The following is a 9,347-nucleotide window of genomic DNA, read 5'->3' on the forward strand; positions in this document are numbered from 1 at the left end:
TGTTGCTTGAGAAGGAGCAAACTGATTTTAAATTAAATTTGTTTCTAGACTATTTTGCACAAGTATACAATGCATACTGATCATTCTCACCCTCCACCTCCCTACCTTGTTGTGTAGTCATCTATATCCAGACAAATCTTTGCTTATGTTTATGTCTATTCATTTTGTTTTGTTACTCAGTGAATTTAACCAGGGCTGCGCATATGGGCTTAGGCTTATTTGCTGATGCTGGCATGTTCAGCCGTGAGAACAAAAATGAGGACAATGATTCCTCCTTCCAGAGAATGTTGTGATAGAGGAAAAGGGTGGGACTCTCTGAGCCTCTCACTTCCATGCTCAATTGTTGATTGGACAACTTCTGTGTGGCTCTAGTTGAGGTACTTAGAATTGCTGTAAATTAACAATTGCAATGCTTGAGTCTACCCTGGAAAAATGACATTTCAAGGCCTTTCATTCTGTTTTTCAATTCATACATAATTTCTGCCTATCTTCTGCAATGTTCCCTGAGAATTAGAAGAGATTGAATAAGTGTTTTATTTTATGTTTAAGGTTAATAGTGTCAGATATTAATTGAATACTGCGTAACTAGGAGTCTCTGAATTTACCATAATTCATTATTGTAGCAGTGGTTCTGATGCTAAGGATATCTTTCCCAATTGGTTCTTGATTGATCAGTAAAGATGCCAGGGGCTAATTATTGGGCAAAAGGAAAGAGGCAGGACTTCTGGGACCTCAGAGGAAGAGGTGAGGAGACGCAGAGGAGGAAGTGAGGTTTTCCATCATGCTTCAGATGAAGAAAGGGTGACCAGTTGTGTCACATCTACTGGGGAGTGGCCATAGGCCGGTTCTCCAGGCAGGAGTTGAGGGTGTTGAGACAGAGCTAGACTAAAGTTAACCAAGAAACTGAAGCTGAGGCATGTTGAGAGGTGCTGAGCTAAGAGTATTCGGAAGGACACACTAGCCGAGAAAAGCTTAGAAGAGTCTAGCAATTAAGCAAAATGGGGGTTGAAATTGAGCAATGTGTCTGTCTGTGTTTTTCATCCATTGATTCAACATTCTCTGGGTCGGGGCTGGTAGCATGGTCTGCCCAGAGCTTAAAGTAAGGTAGCAAAAGCTACACTCTATAAAGAGGAGGCATCTCTGATTAAAGTTATGAGTAGCTTTGCTCTATGAGTATTAACATAATTATTTAGAAGGCAGTTTGCTGCTAAGTAAATTTAATTAAACGTAAGTCACCCGCTTGAGGCCATAACCTCTCTAGATACGGGTTGTTAGCTGGGTGTAAAGTAACATGAATGACTTTCTTTTTTCCACACTGAAATACTCAAGATGGTTTTGTTTTATTTGGTTTTATTGATTGGTTGCTGATTAATATTTGGACTTCATATATGAGTATTGTATGTATAGTTTCCCACTCTCCTACTGGTTCCTCCCATATCACCCCCTCCCTAACAAGTTGATGGATTCCTTTAAAAAAAAAGAATCATTACATTTTGTACATGTGTACACATAAGTGTAGAAGTGCAACCTGCTGCATCTGGTTGGTGCTGCTTTTAGGGACGACTGATACTGGACAACCAATTGGGGGCTAATCCCTAGATAAGACCCATTTTCCTTCATCAAGTAGTCATTAATTAGCTGCAGGTCTTAATCTAGAAGTGGGACAAAATCTTAATACAAATGATTAAGTAGCTAATGCTGAAATACCAGACATCTGTAGCTCATTGAAAAAGGAGAAGGAAGAGGATTGTGAAACCTTTGAGAGATTTTAAACCAAAAGAAATAAGTAGACCAGGTCAGAGGAATATCCACTTCAAACACACCCTCTTTTCTCTTGTCTTTCATTTTAATATAGAGTGATTTGTTTACAATTTAATGTCAGGAGAACTAGAAAAAGAAACTATCTCATTGTTTGTTTGTTTTAAATACACGTGCTTCCAAAACTGTCAGGTCTAATAATTTGCTCAGTGCAATGAAAATAATAACTGAAGAAATTGAATTAACTTCTGTTTTGTTTGTTTGTTTGTTTTGTTTTAGGTTTTCTTTCGGCTGTTTTAAATTATTTTGCTTGTTTTTTTGACACATAGTCATCGTTCTATTCTTTGGAAAACTTGGGACTCAAATTATCTAAAAGTAATGTATAGAAGTGTGCAAGAACTGCAACAAAAATGTTGAAAGGAATTTTATGTAAAAACATGAAAACGTTGGGAGAAAGCAATATACTGTGAGATCATTGGAATAGAAATAGTGTGCTTTGCTGTGATCTTGCTGGCGCAAACTGGTAGTTTCAGCTACTAGGGAGGCTGAAGAAAGAGGATCATGTAACTGATTAGCTCAGATACCAAGGGCAGTGGGAATTAACATAGGGAGATCCTGCATCAAAATAACTGCAGTAGCAAAATGATGGTATTGTTTGAGAATTTTACTCTAAAATAACATTCTCATTTCCTGTTTTATGTGGAAAATGGAATAAATAGAAAAGAAATTACATATGTATATACTACTTCATATGTAAACCTTTTTAAATCAGGCTCAGATTTTTCTTATCCTTGTCTGTCATTTTGATAAATAGTTATGATGCTATCTTGTACCAAAGCTTTATCTAGTTTTCAAGTCCATTTTGACTTACTTGAGAATTGTAGTAAATCTTTATTTTCTTGCTGGCAGTATTGTTTCTTTCTTGATCCACTGGATTATATATTGACATACAGCAACACAGTTACTATTTTGGCTTAGAAAAGAAAAATAAAAGCTCCCTTTACTCCTTATTCTCCAAAATGCTGTATCCTGTTTTTCTTTTCCTTCTATAGCAAAATGTCTTTGTGAAATTCAAAAATAATTTAATTACGTCTTTTGTCGTTCTCTCCAGAAATCCATCCAAAGTTTTGAAATTTATCACTTGAACCAAATAGTCCTCTAAATATTACTAAGGCTTTTAAGTTGAAAAGCATCAAATTTTAGCTTTTGTTTTCTCCAATTTATTATTAATCTCTTATCAATTTATCAGTATTACTCCTGAACTTTTGGAAATCCCCTCTTTTTCTCTGGATTGCAAGGAACTTTGCTATCTTCTTGACCAGAATGTGCTTTCAAAATTTTAAATCATACCTTTATGTTTGTGAATATCTGGGTATACCTTTAGCCTCATGTCTCTTCTATATTTCACATTTGCCCATCTGCCTATTATTTTTTAGAATATAAGTTTGAATGTCTAGCAGATATTTTAGAATAAGTAAGCTCAAACAAACCTTGCTGTTGAAATGGAAGAATCCCTCCTAGATTCTTCTCTATGAGCTTGAAAGGAAAAAGTTTAAAATTGCTCCCTAGACAAAAGTTGAAGCCAAAAGCAGGCCCTGGAACTGTCTGTTCCAGAACTAGTTGATCACAGAAAGAGTAATTGCATCAGCTGGTTCAGCCACTTTTTTCCAGGAACTAGCTAACCATAATAGCAGTTGACCATAATAGCAGCTGACCATAGTAGCAGGAGCTGGTTAACCATAAAGTTAGATTAAAATGTTAAAGAACAATCATGAGAAACAGGAGGTTCTTCCTTGTGATTCGGTATGGTTTTTCCTTTAAATACCCCTTCTTCCAATCGTTCGAAGTTGAACTCCTCTACCCCTGCGTGGGATACAAGTCTCGACCCCAGTGCGCTGGTTTCTGTCGTCCCTGTCAATAAACCTCTTGTTGATTGCATCAAGATCGGTCTCTTCTGAGTTCTTGGGGGGTCGCTTCATCCTGAGACTTGAGTAAAGGTCTCCCCTCTCCCGGAATCTTGACCAGAATGTGCTTTCAAAATTTTAAGTCATACCTTTATGTTTGTGAATATCTGGGTATACCTTTAGCCTAATAGCTCTTCTATATTTCACATTTGCCCACCTGCCTATTATTTTTTAGAATATAAGTTTGAATGTCTAGCAGATATTTTAGAACAAGTAAGCTCAAACAGACCTTGCTCTTGAAACAGAAGAATCCATCCCAGATTCTTCTCCATGAGCTCATGGTAAATGCCTTTGCGCAGTGCCTCAGAACTCAGACTCTTCCTGTTCTTTCATCTCAGAGAGTTGTGTTTTAAAAACATTTAGAGAAGCACATCCATTTCCATCACTTTCATGCAAGTCACTGTGAGTGTGTCACAGTTCATTTTAATGGCCTCCTAATTTTTTATTAAGAAAAAACTACATGAAAACTAAATTAAAGTCCCTGTGCCCAAAGTGTAACCTGATCATCAATATGGCTGATGTGATTTTTCTTTTGGAGGAGTTGGACTCATATGAAAACACTGAGTTTAATGTTAGAAGGTATATATTCAAATTCCTTTTTTGCTGCTTACTGTCAGTAGGGCATGAGTAAGTCATGGTAAATGAACCACTGTTCCTTATAAGTAACATGAATGTCATTTGCTTTCATCACTGAACAGAAATTTTGAGAGAAATTACATATAAAACCATACTTGCCGCATTTGTGAATTTTCACTCCAGCGAAAACTGGCAACTATGTTTAAATTAATAGAAACTCTGCTTTCAGAATCATTCTATGGAGGAGAGGAGAGGGGGAGGGAAGCCACTTGAGATGGATTGGAAAGATTTATTGGGTCCAGAGAGCAATCTGCAGTCCAGTAAATTGGCATTTGAGGAGTGTCACAAATAATAATACTCTACAGCTTGCACGGCAATGCACAGGTGTCCAAAAGCTATTACAACCCAAGCATTGGACTAAAATCGTATGAAGGTAATAGCATGGCCACTGTGAGGAAGGTGCTCAGAAAGAGCTTTTTTTTTAAAAAAAAAAAAAAAAATCCCATTTAGCAAATCACTTCTATCCTCTGTCCAATAAAACCACAGCAACTCAAGGAATTAAATTATCTGCTTCCAATTCAACCAAAACTACTTTATGTAATAACTGCAGGATGAAATAATTGTATATCAGAAAGGTATCTGAAACACTGGGCATATTAAACAAGTGTTTGAGACGTTGTTGAAACTTGACTGAGGATTTGGGTCATAGTAGGTTACTTGATGTTTGACCACTCTTAAACCGAGCTCAAGGAGCCCCTTCCAAAAAAGAATTTGTTACAATTGTGTGTGTGTGTGTATTATATTCAGTTTAGAATATTCCTTAAATTAATAATTATGATTTATAGAATGTATCCTTGTGTCTTTTGTGAAGAAATAGTTCTGTCCATTAGGTCCAGCTAAAATCGGTAACTGAGTAGAAACTTTATATGAGCAGAGGTTCAGGTATTATCGCAAAAAAATAATAAATCTTTGATAGTGTTCTCTCTTTTTGATACTTAAATTCAGAATAATATTTAAGAAAATGTCATAGATAGTAGGTAGTTTTTACAGTTTGGGGATAAATAAATGTTTTCATGGAAAGAAATTTAGAGCTCTATAATAGTTTAGAGAGAAAACATTTAGGTCCTTATCTGAAGTTGTGTGAAGTTTGCTCTACACACACTGACATGCGTACTTTGTTGTTTTTGTTCTTTGGGCAAGCACACTGTTAAGCTTTCAAGGGTGCAGATTCTTTGTTCTGTCCAAAAGACTCTGTCTCATAGCAGGTGTCCTGGTCTTCTGTTGCTTATCACTTTTCTACACTCTTTTATACAATCTTTTCTTTGGTATTCTTTAAGGCTTAGATATAGGGGTTGCAGTGCATTGTAAATGTTAGGCTCATAGCTCCCCATGTTTGTTTTTTGAAGTTTGATCAGGTATGGATTTCTGTGATGGTCTCCATCTACTACAAAATTCTTCTTTGTTGATGGGAACAAGAACTTCGCTTATGAGAATAAGTATTTAAAATATTGTTAGAATGATAGTCTATGACCTATATAGCCATAGGTAGTTGGCCAAGTTTGCAGTATTAAGCATCTCCTCCATCCTATTGAACATGCAGTTGGCAGTTGGTTACCTCACAAGATAAAGGTACCACTGTTGCACCATTGGGGGTATCATTCTAGGGTGGCCATTGTATTCAATGAGTTTTATAGGTGATCAATGACTTCTGAGAGAACCCATATATGTATACACATATGCATCTTATATGTATATGTACATATATATATACATACATACACACATATAATGAAAGTAGAATAGCCTGTGAATTTAAGAGGAAGTAGCAGGGGCACATGGGAAGATTTGGATGTGGGATAGGAAAGGAAGAAATTATGTAAATATTGCTCTCATGTGTGACATTTCCAAAAAAAAAAAAAAAAAAGTCAAGAAAAGAAAAAAGAAGGAAAGGGAACTATTTTTCATTCACATAAAGTCTTTTAGCTTTATATGATTTTAGCATCGCTAGAAATTATGCTATGTACTGGGATCACAAGTATAAGCAGAAATTACATGGTCCCTCATCTGCTCTTTGTCTGAGGTGTTCAGAAATGTGCCCTATTTCTTTCTGAGATCTGAGAAACTATTTTCCTCTCTGGATTCTTTTGAACCTTCTCTTTCCCATGCCTTCTTTTCAGTCCTGTTCAAATTGAATTCAATTTCAAGCCGAAAGCTTTTAATATGAGGATCTAATCTGTAGGAAATATTGAAGTGGTCAGATTTGAAAGTTCAGCTTAAATCACCTGTCCACAACAGTTATGTTTATATTTTCTTAGGCTTTATTTCTTTCTGATTTTACATGGTAGGATTGACAAAAATGTATGTGTAGTTAAAGCAAATGTTTTTATGGCTCTTCTATGTGCCTACGCTGGGAAATTTTTGCCACATGGTGACTGTGTGGTGGTCCTGTATCAAGCACATGATAGCTGCTGAGAATAGATTTTAGCTCTCTTTGCTTTACAGCAACTCTTGCCCTAGAGATTCAGCTGGGATTCTCAGCCCACAATTGTGCATTTTTAAAAATACATAGTCCCTGCTGGGGATCTTCTGTGTCCCCTTTGCTTTCCTTTATTTCCTTCTCCATAGTAGTGGTTATCACACAGGTCCTTTAGAAGTCATGGCTACCATATCAGTCTTTTTTTAGACATCATGGTTTGTCAGCACCTGCTCCTCGTATTTGGAGTTCCGGGGTCACAGATACCGTTTCACCTCCTTCTCATTGATCGTGTCAGCAGGTTTTGCTTTTCAATTCTTGTTGCTTTCTGTCTTTTCTTGTGGGACTCCAAGAGATTCAAGAACTCTGTCACCACTGCCATCTTCTCAGAATTTAAAACATGTAGTTTTGAACTTGTCTGGACAAGGAGTGAATCTCTGGGGACGGAATAAAGCTAAGATTTATACACTTGCCAGAAGTTATGACTAACTGCACAGCTGGTCTGCACATAGGACTGGAAACTGTGAACCAGGCAGCTGTTTTTCAGGATTAGGATGTTTTTATTCTCAGAACACTTTCTTTCAGGCTGTTAAATCTAAACTCTCTTATATTCCGTGGAAACACACACAGACACACACACACACAGACACACACACACACACACACACACACACACACACACACACACACACACGGACACTACTTTGAAGTTGAGAACAAAGAAGGATAGTTATATCACCACCTGTGTCTAATTAAATATTTCTGGTAATTTGGTATAATTACAAATGAAACAGCCAATTAGCATAGAGTAAGATATCATATTTCCTACATCTATTGTACACCTCAGTATTTTCTTACTGAGGATTTTTAACTTGAATGTGATGTTAACAACCTCAGCTATCCCTTGTCCTAATTCATTGAATTTTCCACTGATTAGCCCTCTGTTTGCATTTCTTTCTCTTCTTTACATCTTACTAACATTGCCATTTCTTCAATTATAGCTTCAATTGCCATTTCTTCAGATCCCAACTACAATTCTTTTTCAAAAATGCCTTTCCTGATACCCATACAGTCTATGTCTAGCAATAACCACATTTGTCTCTTCTTGTAATAATATATTATCTATTTCATAGTACCCAGCTAGTGCTAATGATTCAATACCAAAATGAATAATGAGATTTCAATCTTTGTATGCTTTAATGTAATTTTTAACTCCATGATTTTGAATTAAAAATAGAGTCAACCATTTACAAAGAAAATACTGAGTTGTACAACTGCAAAATATTGAGGTACATGGATTTCAATTATAGCTTCAATTGCTATTTGAAGTTTAAAGTTCCTCTGTGGTTCAAAAGAAGGGTTTATTATTGAAATAGGAATCAGAATCCACTTTTGCAAAAGACTACAACATATGTTACTAAATACTTATTACTAGTACTGTAATCATTTTCTCTAAGTTTCTCTGCTATCATGCTAGAAACAAATCCATCAAAAATAGTTACATATAAGTAATGTGCCCCTAAGCTTGAGGATGGGAAGTTAAAGTCACCCTTACCTAATCAGAACTGTCTTGCAGAGATGTGAAATCAGGTGGCACTTACTTATTATTTATTTTAGTAACTATAGCCTCAGAAGTATGGAGGCATGTTTCTATAATGTGTAACTACAACGAGGAAAATTTCTCTTACGTGAGCTAGGTTTGTGGCAAGGCTTGTCACGTGGCAGAGTGAAGTTATGAATGTATGCTCTCTGACTTTGCTTGACTTGCTTTTTCATTCTGATTCCTTGGACTCTTAGACGAAGAAATGCTTCATCTCCTCACACCTCATGAAATTTAGTGAGTTTTGTTATTCGTAATTAGCATAGATTTCAGGAGAGCACTAATCATTAGCTATACCTCTTAGGGAGCTATACTTCTGTGACTTACAGTTGATGCACCGAGGTAGCCATTGGGTTAAGAGAAGAATGTCCATGGCAGTAAATACCACTTAACTGTGTTGTCTATGGTCGCTTCCAGCATGTTCCAAGTGCACCATCTTTCTAGTGCAAACCAGATGAATCTAGCAGTAACTGCGAAGATCAGCTGAAACACTAATGTTAATATAATTGAGCATACTCATGATCCATATTTCAGTAATTGTTGCAGCTCTGTCACGCTTTCTTGGCCTATCATTACTTAGAGAAGGTGTCTCATGACTTAGGTACATGCGGGTATCATGAGAAATTGGGACTAAATATCAAATACTCATCTCTGCCTCTGGCAATAGAAACTAGCTGAGGCAAGGGATAACTCAAAATGGAGCTTCAAGGAAGTCTTTTTCTCTTGCTGTTTTTACAGAAGCTCCCTGTGGATGCTTTGTCAAGCCAAAATCACTGATAAAAAATTTGAGGCTGGCTCTACTGTTGAATCTATGCTCAAAAACTTCAAAAGGCTAATTTTTATATACTATGCCTGGAACGTTATGCATCTTATGCAAAGACAAAACAATCTATAAGCCAAATCATGCCTTATTAAACTGAGGAAATGTTTTCCCTAATGGATCACTTTCAGTGGAATCAGGGTGAGAAATAAATAC

Source organism: Rattus rattus, chromosome 6 (genome assembly GCF_011064425.1).
Source record: "Rattus rattus isolate New Zealand chromosome 6, Rrattus_CSIRO_v1, whole genome shotgun sequence".
NCBI lineage: Eukaryota > Metazoa > Chordata > Mammalia > Rodentia > Muridae > Rattus > Rattus rattus.